Here is a 13,011-nt window from a genome sequence, read left to right on the forward strand (position 1 = left end):
TCGCGGTCCTAGGATTATTCTAAAGCTTATTTTTTATCCTAGGCGTTTCGGCCCATAGGTTTTAAGTGTAGAAAGAACCCGAGGCAGTGCATATTTTACTCCTTAGATTATTGGTAAGCTCTGTTGTTTCAATTAGTTTTAAATTGAATTGGGAGCACAACGAAACGCAAATGTGGGTGAAAAACGTCTTCCTAGCCTTTCCCGCTTCACCTTGAAGCATTTATGACTCCAAGAGCCTACTAATTTGAAACGGTGATCTCACCAGTGGCGTAGCAACAGGGGGGGCCGTGGGCCCCGGGTGCGAGGGGCCAGAGGGGGGGGGGGTATCCTATACGTCTGAAGACACCCCTCTTTCCGCCGGCTACACCCGGGGAGGGGGTGACAAATGACCTATGGGCCCCGGGTGCCAGACGACCTAGCTACGCCACTGGATCTCACCTCTGCAAAGCAAAACTAGCCCTGCATTGTGTATAAGAAGTGCAAACCTCAGCTCCATTGGCGTAGCCAGGAATATTTTTGGGGGGAGAGGACACCCACTTACCGTGTATGGGAGGGGGGAGGTACACTCTAAAAATTTTAACACCCTTAAGGGTGTAAATGACTTGTCCCATGGGTGACACCCTTTTTGGGTGTATTGCTACACCCCAAGCAACGGGATGCAAATTAACACCCCTCAAAAGAAGGGGTGTTAATATGACGTCACCTCGCCTACGGGTGTAAAACAAACACCCTTTCTATATGGGGTGTAACACAGACACACCCCTTTCAATATGGGTGTAGCATGGACAACACCCTTCCAAAAGGGTGTTATCCCTGCAAGTATTTTAGCGTTCACTACAGCCATGTAGTTAATGTGCAGACTAGCTGTTGTGAACGCTGCCTAGCCTTAGCTATGGTACTACCTTGTTCAGTATGAGCCAGAATCTGTGAGGCGTCCTCATATTGCGCTTCTGGTCCGTCATGTGGTAGCATAACGTGCAACCCTTTCAGGCAAACAATTTAAGGTTTCGCCATTGCAGCAAGGCACACAGGCCATGCTTTTCGTAATCTTCCTCTGCAGTGATAGTATACTGCCGGCAGGATGCAGAGCGCAATAACAATGCGCGCTGCACTAAGGACACAGGATCTCCCGCACCTTGGCGCACCAGTACTTATAACCCCGTGGAAACAGCACACAGCCAAAAGCATGGTTACATGCATTTCAGAAATAATTAAAAACCTCCACTTTTCTTGGTCAAAAATTTTCGCAACACCAGCTTGACCAGGAGGGAAAGCGAACACAGCTCGTTGTTGTAGCTCATATTGAATGCAATAAAGCGCAAGCAATGCATGGATTGGCGACGGTAACAAGTGCAGTACTAGAGAAGCATACGTTTGCCTGTCAAGAAGTTTTTTGCCGTTTTAAGCACACATGTTATACCTCTATTCATCGAAGTTGTCATTTATCTCCACGGGATGCTTCTACTAGTACTTTCACACATGACTTAAAGGTAGCACTGAAAGCCAAAGAACAAAGTGCTTGAACGCCGAATAATGTTTCAGCATTTACGAACAAAACAGCATGTATAGCTGTGCATGCTGCTCAATATATAAGCATGCACTATTTCCTGAAATATATGTATGCTCCATTTACTGCCAGTGACCTGCTTATACCCAATAATTTAGTTTATTTTTCACCATGTGCTTGCATAGAATATTCCACAGGCATTGTAAGTTAAGCTACCAGAATAACAATCAGCTAGTCTAAGGTTATGTAATTGAACAAAATCATTGTATAATTTGTGACGAAATGGCAGAAGTATTTATTTCATTAAAGAGAAATGGTTACATAATAATGTTTGCACATTTTAAGTGTAAGAAGGAAAATAAGGAGTAAAACCATACCAATACAAAGACATAAGCACCGAATAATGGCACAGGCTTGCTCAATTAAATTTTAAGCAGAACAGTTTTTTTAATTAACCTGATTACGAACTATTACATGTTTTCATTCGAAAAGCACTGCATCCTATTATAAAGCACAAGAATAACCGGTCACATAAGTAAGAACAAGTCTGAGTCTGTCTTTAACACAAGGATAGAAAGTTGGGCGAGTTGGTACAGTAACATGATCTTGGATTGTAGCGCGAAGTGACACGGACACAGACTAGAAGCAGAGAGGATGAGCGCTAACTCTCAACTAAATGTTTATTGAAACGAAGAACATATATATAGGTGACTGCAAAAAACCGCAGCACATCTAAATGAATATTCAATACATAGTAGTAACATGACGACGACAAACAAAAGCCATCAGCCATCAACTGCGTGGCAAATCTGAGTGCAAGCTATTCTCTTATCAAGTATACCTGTAGGCATTGCGACCAATGTGCTCCCAAGATGTATGAGGCATTAGTCATTGCAGAGTTGTAAGGACATGACAATCCTAGGTTGATTGTGTTCGTGAGGCTTTTTCCTTACTTTCCATCTTTTGAAACGTGTATACTTTACTCATGAAAACAAACATGCTACAACTGGCGTGTGATAATCTTTGCGTCTTATTTCCTAGCAGCTCACTGAAACGAGCCATGATGACAAATTCAAATGCCGTTACCTTATTAGACATTCAAATTTCTTAAACACAAACAAAACCAGATAGGCATTAGAGTGAGCATCACTTAAATACATTACACTGGTTTAAAGTTATTGCACCACTTTGTGCCAGGTAAAAATGTTAGAAACATCACAAATGTTAAGATTCTACGGCCAACCATGAAAACTAAATAAAAAAATCATTAAGCTTCCTAAACGGGTACAGGAGCTTTACAACTGGCCGTCTTGGTGATGGACACGCAGATAGATGAGCAGCCATTCCACTGAGACGAGAATGTTGAGGGCTTCGCATGGAAGTCTGGGAGACACTGCAGAGTAGTTCTTGGTCCAGATGAAGGAGGTTGCTTGCATACACATCTGGGCCGCGATGCTGAATGCATGGTGTTACCGGAACCTTTTCCCCCTGCATTGTAGTAAAAAAGCATGGTTACGTTTATACGATATTTAATATGCAAAAAAAACGAAGTGAGGCATGCAGACAGGACACTAGAGTAGAGAAGTGAACATGAACACGAAAAACATGAAAAATTTCGTTAAATTCTTTTATTAGATAAAATTTTTATACTATGTGTCATTCATTATGAGGGTTCATAACTGCAACATATTTAATATATAAGCAGGTAGAATTATCAGCTTGGTCAGTTTGCACAAGCTCGTTTGAGGCAAGAAATGGAGTTTCACAAACACAACCTAAACATTCTTGATTGAAAAAGGAACACCTCAGATGACATGCACTCCTGTGAGTGGGAATTGCACAGTTCAAGAAAAACAAATTAAAACTCACAGACCGAAAGCGAAATAATTGATAGGTTTTAGTAGCACAAGGGCATCTTTGGCCAATGAGCGCCAAGTCTATACTGCAAAAGATAAACTTAGTGCACCTTTACAAAGCAAATATATAAAGATGACTAATGCCTCTCTGCACTGCAGTTGCTTTGCTCTAGCGTGAAGTCATTTTAATGCATGCACACGTACATACACACGCTACACCCAAGTGTAACAGCTGCAGAATTAAAATTAGGCAGCAACAAAGTCGCAAACTTTAACCATTGATCCCAAGCTGTACTAGTGAGTGGAGGTAGTACCAATATCGCCAATGACGAGTCGCACTCTTTCTGCCCGATGATATGCTGCTCTTATTGTCAAAGATGAGTTACAGTCGGCATTGAGGGAAAGCTGCCCTCAAGGGCAGCTCTTATTTTTGTGTTATTTCTAACCAGAGACCAATGAAGTAATATATTTTTAGAATGAGAATGACACCGAAAAATTGAGTACGTAAAAAATTTGGTACATTCTTCCGGAATTAACTTGGGGGTTAACGGCTAAAGAGGCAATCCAGAAACTAGAACAAGTTTTGACGTGTTTGCTACCAGTCAATGCTAGAAAATATGTTGGCATTCTGTAGTTTTGTCCAACAATGCAAAAGGGATTCTTAATAACTGAGGAAATAAATGGAAAAGTATCATGAAGTATATTTCGTGAATGTAATGTAGAATCAACCAACTTCTGTTACTATATAATCTCCACTTGATTAACCTGCACTTTCTGAACTAGTTCAGGAGGTGCTGCATTTCACTACTCATTCCACCAGTTCAACGTGGCAGCAACTGCATGTTGTGATTTGTTTTACTTAGTGCAGGCTTTGTACAGGGCGAGTTCACAGCATTCCCTACACTTGGCCAAAAGGTAGTGCATGTTTACGCAGCAGGTGTGGTGCCGCTTCTACACGAGTGAGGTGGAGAAATAAGAGTTTGATACAATAATTACTAGAGGGAACTCTGACGTTAGTGTCCACAGGAGATCAAACAAGAACGGCTGTACCAGCATGGAAATTATGGGAAGTACATGGATTTGCCTAAAATTCGTCTGTTTGGCTTCAAACGGCTTTGTGACTTTGTAAACTAGTCATTTTCAACAATAAACTGTGTAATAAATAAATAAACATTAAAATCGTCCGACGACAGGATTCAAACACAGGAACTCTAGAACAGAAGTCTGATATTGAAACCATTAAGTCACGGAGGCATGTAACGACAAGCGAGTGCAACGCCATGATAAATTTATAGCGGGCATACCAGTGCCTAGAGACGCTTGGCGCCTTTCGATTTGGCCACGTGGACAAGCTCAATCGTTGCAATTAATAGCAATTGTGCGTGTTGGCGCCGTCTTCTGCACTTCGAAGAGTACAGACTGCGCTGAAATTTACGACAATAAGATTTATATAGCGTATAATATACGAAGCCAAATGAACGTCTGAATTCACAAGCACGGATATCAGACAAATTCATGTGCTTCCCATCATTCCCATGGTGGTACGACTCCAGCACCAGAGTTCCCTCTAGTAATTACTGTAAGAAACTATGGCAGAAACAGGAGTAATAAACTAAGTTTTGCTGTCCTATAAATCTTACTGCTCATTAATTCCAAGTTTTAGTGCAGTCACATGTCTAGTAGGCAATTGTGGTATTTTTCATAAACATTGCAAAGCCAACTGTGATGAATGTTCACTATGGTAAATTGTTTATGATCGAGTAGCATAGACTACCGAAGAAGTCTCTGGAAGGCAAGTTAAGTAATTTTCTTATTAGCAGCCTTTACACAGCATTCGAGCATATGACACATGCACCTCAGATATGCAGATAATATTTCCTTGACTCAGCAAGAAGCGATGCTTCATGTTCCACGAGGCTACTTCTATCAAAGCAGTATTGGAGCTCTCTAAAAACAATGCCAATGCAGATGATCCAAATATTTTTCAGGGGCAACAGTTATGCCTGAAATCATGCTAGATTAGTTTTTTTAAACACATGCTCAGACCATGTTAGAAGTGCTTCATAAAATCCTCCTATTTATTATACTAGTCATATATCGGTACACAAACGCTACTAATTAGGTCCCATGCTATATCATCACCTTACCAAAAACTTCACTTAGTAATACACATGCTGTGATAAGATTTGAGACCACATTGAGATACTGAACAAGGTGAATTCATTATTTTTAAAATGAAGCTCCTGTTCTTCCAAACGAGAAGAAAGGATACTGAGGGTCAAAATTTTTCTGAATCACAGCTGGAAGATGCCAGGGAAGGCACGTGGAAACTTATTTGTAATTTTCTATTTAAATGTAGAAATGATAAAGGGAAATGAAAATGGTAAAAAAAACAACCAGGCATGGGGGGAGAACGAACCTACAGCCTTTGCATTAGGCATGCGATGCATTAACCACTGTGCCACCGAGGCAGCATTCAACCGTCCACAATGGCCCCTCAGATTATCGACGCTCGAACACGGCCGTAGTACCACAGTGGTTAGTATATCACATGCGTAATGTGAAGGTTATGGGTCCGTTCCCCACCCACAGGTGGATATCTTTTAATTCACTTTCACTTACCTAGAATTTATCATTTCTATACTTCACATAAAAAAACTTAAAACATGTTCCTGTATGCTTTCCTTGGCCTCATTATCTGCTGGCTTCTTCCAGTTCTGTTACTTCCAACACTTATAAATATTCTAATATGGTAAGTAAACAGTTTTGCATGATGCTGGAATGCATTATAAAACATTATTGCAGGGCCGTGTTATGTAGAATGCCTTACATTGCCCAGGCAAGGTGTATTAATGTCAATCTGAAAAAAAAACCTACTCTAAGCTGAAATGCTGAGTACTGCTGTGTGCAAGAGGGTTTAACGAAAACAACGTGTTCAGAAATAAAGCCACCAAACAACGAGGAAATATGAAAACTAGATGAAAATTTGTGCAGTTGCATGTTAAAAATTTAGCACAGCGACATATGAAGATATAATGAAGGAAGCGCGAAGATGGTTTATTTTGGACACACGAGGCAACATACTTGAAAGATGCAAATGAGCTTACACGTGGAGAAATATTGTTTATGTATCAGCAGAACTACGAACAGGCCTAGAGCACACTGATACAAGGTGTCGAGCATGTAAATCTTATCATGCCCTTAAGTCAAAGAAACATGGCTGTTTCTGATGATTCGCTAGACATGGCTGGCTCACACAACTTAGCCACTTCTATATATGCCTTGTAATTACCAGGTTGTCTGTATGACATGTGCAAGCTTTAAATATGTACAAGTGCCACGTAGCTGGACAGCACCAAGGTAATGTCGTTTGCCATGGTTTTGAGGAAGTGAAACCAATTCTTGCATTTTTTCTAATTAGGTAATTAGTTATTAAAAATTATTTAACTGCTCAAATATTTTATTCAAAGCAAAAGTGTCAGTGCGAAAATTGTAGAGCATCCTGAAAAATTCCCAATCCAGCTTTCTACTGCTCAGTAGGTGCAACAATTTTTTTTTTCAAGCTTGAAAGAAGCCAGTGAACACATGCAAGAAGTGCCGTGCAACTAACCGCTCCTGCACCTGAACACCATTTGGCTCCTCCTTTCGTGCTTCAAAAAAACTTTTTGAAAAGAATATTTTAGAAATTGATTAATTATTATTGACTATGTTTTAGGCAAAATGCATGAAATAGTGTGACTGCCACTTCCATTTTCGGCGACATGAATTGACTCCATCCAAATCCAGCTATACATGGTGCGTGTTTTGAGCTGGTTCTGTAATTTAGGCTAGTTTTGACTAATTGAAGCTTCGCACCCTAATAATGGAGCCAGCCTAAAAAGAAATGGTACATAAACGGTCGCTGTCAGTACTCCATACTCCTCTAACTTAGTGCAAAGTGCTTGTGAGCCAAGAAGTTGGTACTTCTAAGTGGTATTTCTCATTTTCACCTGGTGTTATAGCCCACTTACTATGATGCCATGCTGCTCAGTCATGCTGGTCCCAGCTTCAATCTAGGCCATGGCAGCTGCCCTCCAATGAGGGTAAAATGCAATAACGCTTATGCACTTAGATTCAGGTGTATATTAAAGAGGCCAGGTTCCCAAAACTTTAGGTTTCGTAATGTAAAAGCCCATAATTTAATTTTAAAATTTAAAGGTGCTTTATTAGGAGCAGGGGCATCATTTTGAGCTTTTACTGCACTGCCATGGCACCAAGAAGCTCCAAGTAAATAAAAACAATTTCTTAGACAATGTACATATCTTGCAAACATTTACAAACACTTCTCTGCATCCACTTCTGTTGCTGTTATATTTAGATCCGTATGCCACAAGGCGGATTATGATGTTAGAACATGTTTCAAACTTTTTTTTTACCGCTTTAAAGTTGGTTATTTTACATCTCACTGTGTGTCGAACGCACATTTCAGTGCATCAATTTCTTCAGAAAGCGCAATCCTCTTTATTTATTTGTGCATGTAAAAAGGCTTCAGAAGAACTGCTTTCTGAAGGTCTGTATAACAAGCAAAAAACAATTCTATATAGGCTGTACAGAGAGAAAGGATTGGTTTGTAAATATGTTATTTAATTCTTAAAAAAAGAGGCAGCTGTCAGTATTCTGTTCCAAAGTAAAGATTGCCCCTACCTGGCTCTGCTTCATTTTCCGATGTTGATGGTCCATTCGGGGGCACTCAACTGATAGGCTGCACTTTGGCGATGTCGGGTGTGCTGTCACCAGGCCCAAGGTCGATCGACATCCTCACCAAAAGTCGAGTCCAAACGCTATAAAAGAAATATCTCATCATTTTGCTATCAGTTTTGTCATCTTGCGTGTTTCACACACGGCCGTCAGTGAAATATTTCGTCACTTTGATACTGAAAGAAATTCAAGCATTTTCTGGCAGCCAAGCTGATGATGATGATGCGTGGTGTTTTATGGCGCAAGGGCCAGGTTTGGCCAAAGAGCGTCCATGACAAGTGGTAATGTTGACGATGTATTATGGAAGATGTGACTTGGCTGTGAACTGGCCTAAAAATTGTCGCTGTAAAGTGCGTAAAATCTACGTGCTATAAAATTATGGTGATGACAAATGACGAATACTATGAACATTAAAATCCATCGTGGAAGAATGATGCAAAATATAAAATATATAGGATGGTAAAATTACTTGGAGCACTGCTGCCTCGCCGGAGCCCTTGAAACACAAGGGCCTAGAGGCATGTGCTATACGAAAGAGCTATCACAGCGGCATCCTCTGAAGAGAGGGCGGCAGCCAAGCTGAATACGCAGTAAATGGAGAACATTAAAGAGCAAACGCAGTTGTCACATTAGATTGATCAAGTACAGCAGAAATGGAAAATAAATCAGTGATACTGTGTCTGTTGGCGTTGAATGCAAGAAACGTAAAAACAGAAACTTGCAGCCACGCCACTTTGAATTTCCCGCGTTTGCTACACCTCACAAGTTTGGCATCGTTCGGTACTCGGGGATAGTAACCGCTTAAAATCAAGACGAACGAGCGTCGGCATAAATTAACAGGATAATTAACCGGGCAATATTGGCGCATAAAACTCACGTAGCGAAGCTACTGTCAATTACCCGATGACGCATCTGCGGGCGGTGCGGTTCGGGCGAATAATTCGAAAAGGAATGAGAGTTTCACTTGTTTCACGCCTACTAAGCTAAGACAGAATTTGAGTTTCTTACCAAACTATACTGGATATTTACGCTCCGAATAAAACGCTGAAAATTTTGTTACGTCACATTGCATACGTATGAGTGAGGAAATTGCTTTTATTGTGTTCTGCCCACAAGGCATGTAGCAGCAACCACTCTCATGCAACAAAAGCATGAAAGTGGTACTCATATGACACCGAAAACATACACAGCGCCAACGTTACGCCCCTTGGAGTTGGAACTAAGCACGATCAAGCCAGTTAGTTTTCTAGCTTTCATAACGCCATGAACACGACCAAACATCGAGCGAAAATACTCTCTGCTCTCGAAAATTAATACCGCTTCCATTTATATACCTATCGCTGCCGCAAGCAAAAGTCAGTGGGCTAGCTGTCCACAAGCCGCAGATTAGACTGACAGCAACATATCACGGTAACGTAAAACAATTTCCACGCTGACTCAGCAGCCGCGGTGTGCTCTGCCAAAGTTCTCGTTTGCCGCTCGAAATTCACACCATCATAACGGGCACTGCATCTTTCACATGAAATATTGCACGCTTTGCTCGGGAGCTCAATAGGAGGGCGAAAAGCATTTGCACGTACCTGAAATCCGCATGCCGGAAACCCGTCGACGCTTCCGAGAACGGGGCGCACAGCCATACACCCATACGGCGGCTTGACTTGGACGTGAGGCACTTCTATCAAACATTTCACATGCGACATGTTTCACACCGACTGCGCGAGCACCAGGAAATGACGCAGGCCGCATTGCGACGCCGAGCAGACGTGCAGCCACCGATGAGCTGTGTGCGCGGATTGCAGAGAACAAAACCATACAAAACGTTAGGCGCGAGAAGATGGCGGCTGTCGTTGCGGAGAAGACGCGGACGAAGCAATGAGGCGCGAGTGAATGTTGCCAACTGTTGCTTCCGCGTTATGCCGGCGGTGGTGGCTTTAGTGGCGTGTGTTGCGGTTGTCTAATTTTTTTTATTTCTTTTCCCCAATCAGTATAGCTAAGATCAGTTCTTTGTTTGAATTTTTAGCTGTGTCGTTTGGCATTATCTTTGTCTTTTTATGCTATTAAGCGGCCAATTATGGCCTCTCAGGTTCGCGCGCGCCAGCTTCGCCCGCAAATCTCGGAGGCCACTCGTTAGACAAGACAACTCGTTAGCAAATGCCGTTATTGTCGTTGTTAACTTTCATCATCTTTTCTTCAACTGAGATAGAAAGGTAGTGTCCCTTTTCCCGGGGTTGGGAGGGGGGCGATCAAGACGGCATCGCTCAGCGGGGGGCGGGGGAGTAGATTGGTGATGGTTCTTATCGCGAAATTCCCGAACCCTGCGATATTTTTTTTATAACGGAAGCATTTCTATACTTCCCCAACAAGAAAAACCATCCGCCCGTCAGTCCGTACCGCACGATATCTTTCAAAATAGAACCCGCAGCAGCGAGTGAATTCACCTTCGTGCTAGCTCTCGCTTCAACGCGACCGAAGCGGCGAGAACACTGCGCTCACGAAGCTTTCAGCTTTTGCCGCACTATGCGCTTTTCGCAGATCACTTTCAAGATAGGTGTACGCGCGTCTGTTTTCAAAGCGAAGTAAACGGTGAGAACACAGCGCGTGAAGTTTTCAGCAGTGGGCACACTCTGTCCACAATGCAGTTCGCTTTCAAGATACGGTTCGCACGGCCGTGCCACAAGCAGCCGCCGCCGGAGAACGGTTGATAATGGTTCGTCGCGGACGAGGAGGGCTAAAGAGCGATAACGGCTCAAAACGAACGGAACGTCACAAGCGCGCCTGGCCCCGCCACCTGCAGTACTTCGCTTGCGCTGCCGGCCAGAGCAGCTCGTGTCGCCGCAGCGCCGTCGCTTATACTTGTCGGATCAAGTCTCAAAACATTGATAACGACATGGACTGCGTGTAGATGAGGAAGAGTCACAATGCTTACGCACACTTAGACAAATCCGAGAGGAGTTCCTGTGTGATTTTTTTTACCGGAAATGTACAGTCAGCGGTAGGACCAAGAGTTGACAATGCCTGTAAGAGGGGTGCCAAGCTTTTTTTTTTGGTGAGAGTCTTGCCCAGCTCCCAAAGATCTGCTCAAGCTAAGACTTCCTGATGGCTGTATGTGTTTTTTTTATTGTTGCATGCCCTCGAACCACCACAAATCCTGCAGTGTAATGGGATTAGAGCAGTATTCACGTCCAAAGGGAAATGCAGCCGGTAATTGGGCTGCCTAAGGTTTGCTGCCCGGCGGCAGCTGCCCTCCCGTCCCCCGTTTCCGTTGACAAGTTAGGGAGGGGGGGGGGGTCTAGAGCAATCTTACACCCCCCTGCCCACAGTGGCGTAACCAGAAAATTTTTTCGCGTGAGGGGGAGGGGGGGTCCCAATTGACCGTGGAGGGCAAAGGAGCGGGGCCATTGCCATAGCAGCGAAAATTTTACTGTTAGTGAGCGTTACAAGTGCCCGGTGTGCCCCACTTGGCTACGCCGCTACTAGCCTCCCCCCCCTCCGCAATAGACGCAAATCGAGCTATCAGAACGTGCATGACCAGCATGCATGACATAATATGAAATGTCGAAAAAAATGAAATGGATGTCGTCACATCATCATCATCATCATCATCATCAGCTTATCTTGACGTCCATCGCAGGACGAAAGCTTCTCCAGTGATCTCCAATACCCCTGTCTTGTGCTAACTGGTTCCACGTGTCTTCAAGTTTCCCGATTCCATCACGTCCACATTATTCTCTGCGGTCCTCGGCTGTGCTTCCCTTCCCTTAGCACCCATTCTGCAACTCCAATAGACCAGCTGTTCTCTCCCTTACGCATTGCAATGTCTGCCCAGCACGACTTCTTCCTCTTAATGTCAACCAGAATATCAGCTATCCCCGTTTGCTCTCTAATACACATCGCTGTCTTCTAGTCTATTATCACCATGCCTAATAATTTTCATTCCATCGCTCGTTGCGCGGTCCTCAACGTCTTCCCAAGCTTCTTTGGTAACTTCCAAGTTTCGGCCCCATACGTTAGTAACGGTAGAAAGCAATGGTTAGCAGTAAGCTCCCTGGTCATGATTTAGTAAAGCCTGCCGTAAGCTCTCCAGCTAATGTTTTATTTTTGTTAAATTCCTTGATCAGAGGCCCCTGCGAGTAATTACCCTCAATAAACGTATTTCTGCGCAGGTTCTAGAGGCTGACTGCCGGCCATGACATTCGTTCTCTCGCCAGGCTGCGGAACATTACTTTTCTCTTCTGCATACTAACTCTCAATCAGACTTACACTTTCTTCGACAAGTTCCTCAAACGTTTATTGCAAACAGGCTGCAGCGTTGCTGAGTATGCCAATGTCATATACAAACCGTAAGTTGGTGAGCTATTTACCGTTAGCCTTCACTCCTAACCATTCCCAGTCTAACTGGTTGCACACCTTTAAGTATTCAGTGATAGCATTGTAAATATTTTGCCATTGATCATATGAAGCCTTTTGCAGATATCTGGCTATGCAAAGTCTGCGCGTTAGTGTCATCCGTTCGATATCAACATTCGTGGGAAACTTCATTTTTGACCACTGTTCGGAGCCAGTGCGCTGCTGCCTAAGTGCCCCGATCTAATCATTCCAGCTACCTTATTCAAGCGCAGGTAGCGCGCGTTTCATGTATAGCCAATATCAACGCCTTAACTGGCAATGTTCATTTATCATATACTGTAAGCTTGTTCACTTACGCCCTTATAATTAGGGTGTAAATTAGAAAGACTGGGGTGTTCCAAGGGTGTTTTCTTCTTGAACGCCCTTTTCCGTTAAAAAAGGGTGTTTCAAGGGTGTTTACAAGGGTGAAAAGATGAATACACCCGCTTTACGCCCATAAGGGTGTGAAAATTTTTAGAGTGTAGAACTGGGCAGGCGGCATCCTGATAGACAGAAATTTCGCGG

At 43.1% G+C, this 13,011-nt stretch overlaps 1 protein-coding gene and 1 long non-coding RNA gene across 8 annotated transcripts in view; one reads left to right on the forward strand and one right to left on the reverse strand.

Annotated features, from left to right (window-relative positions):
- Positions 1-13,011, forward strand: part of fra (neogenin protein frazzled) — a 353,324-nt gene that overhangs the window by 125,717 nt on the left and 214,596 nt on the right. The gene's annotated exons all lie outside the window — the stretch shown is intronic.
- Positions 1,779-9,925, reverse strand: LOC139059663 (uncharacterized). The gene is made up of 3 exons (XR_011514285.1): positions 9,681-9,925; positions 8,047-8,183; positions 1,779-2,995 (listed from the first exon to the last, which is right to left on the reverse strand). It is a non-coding gene; the product is annotated as an uncharacterized lncRNA (long non-coding RNA).

This window comes from Dermacentor albipictus, chromosome 4 (genome assembly GCF_038994185.2).
Source record: "Dermacentor albipictus isolate Rhodes 1998 colony chromosome 4, USDA_Dalb.pri_finalv2, whole genome shotgun sequence".
Classification (NCBI taxonomy): Eukaryota; Metazoa; Arthropoda; class Arachnida; order Ixodida; family Ixodidae; genus Dermacentor; species Dermacentor albipictus.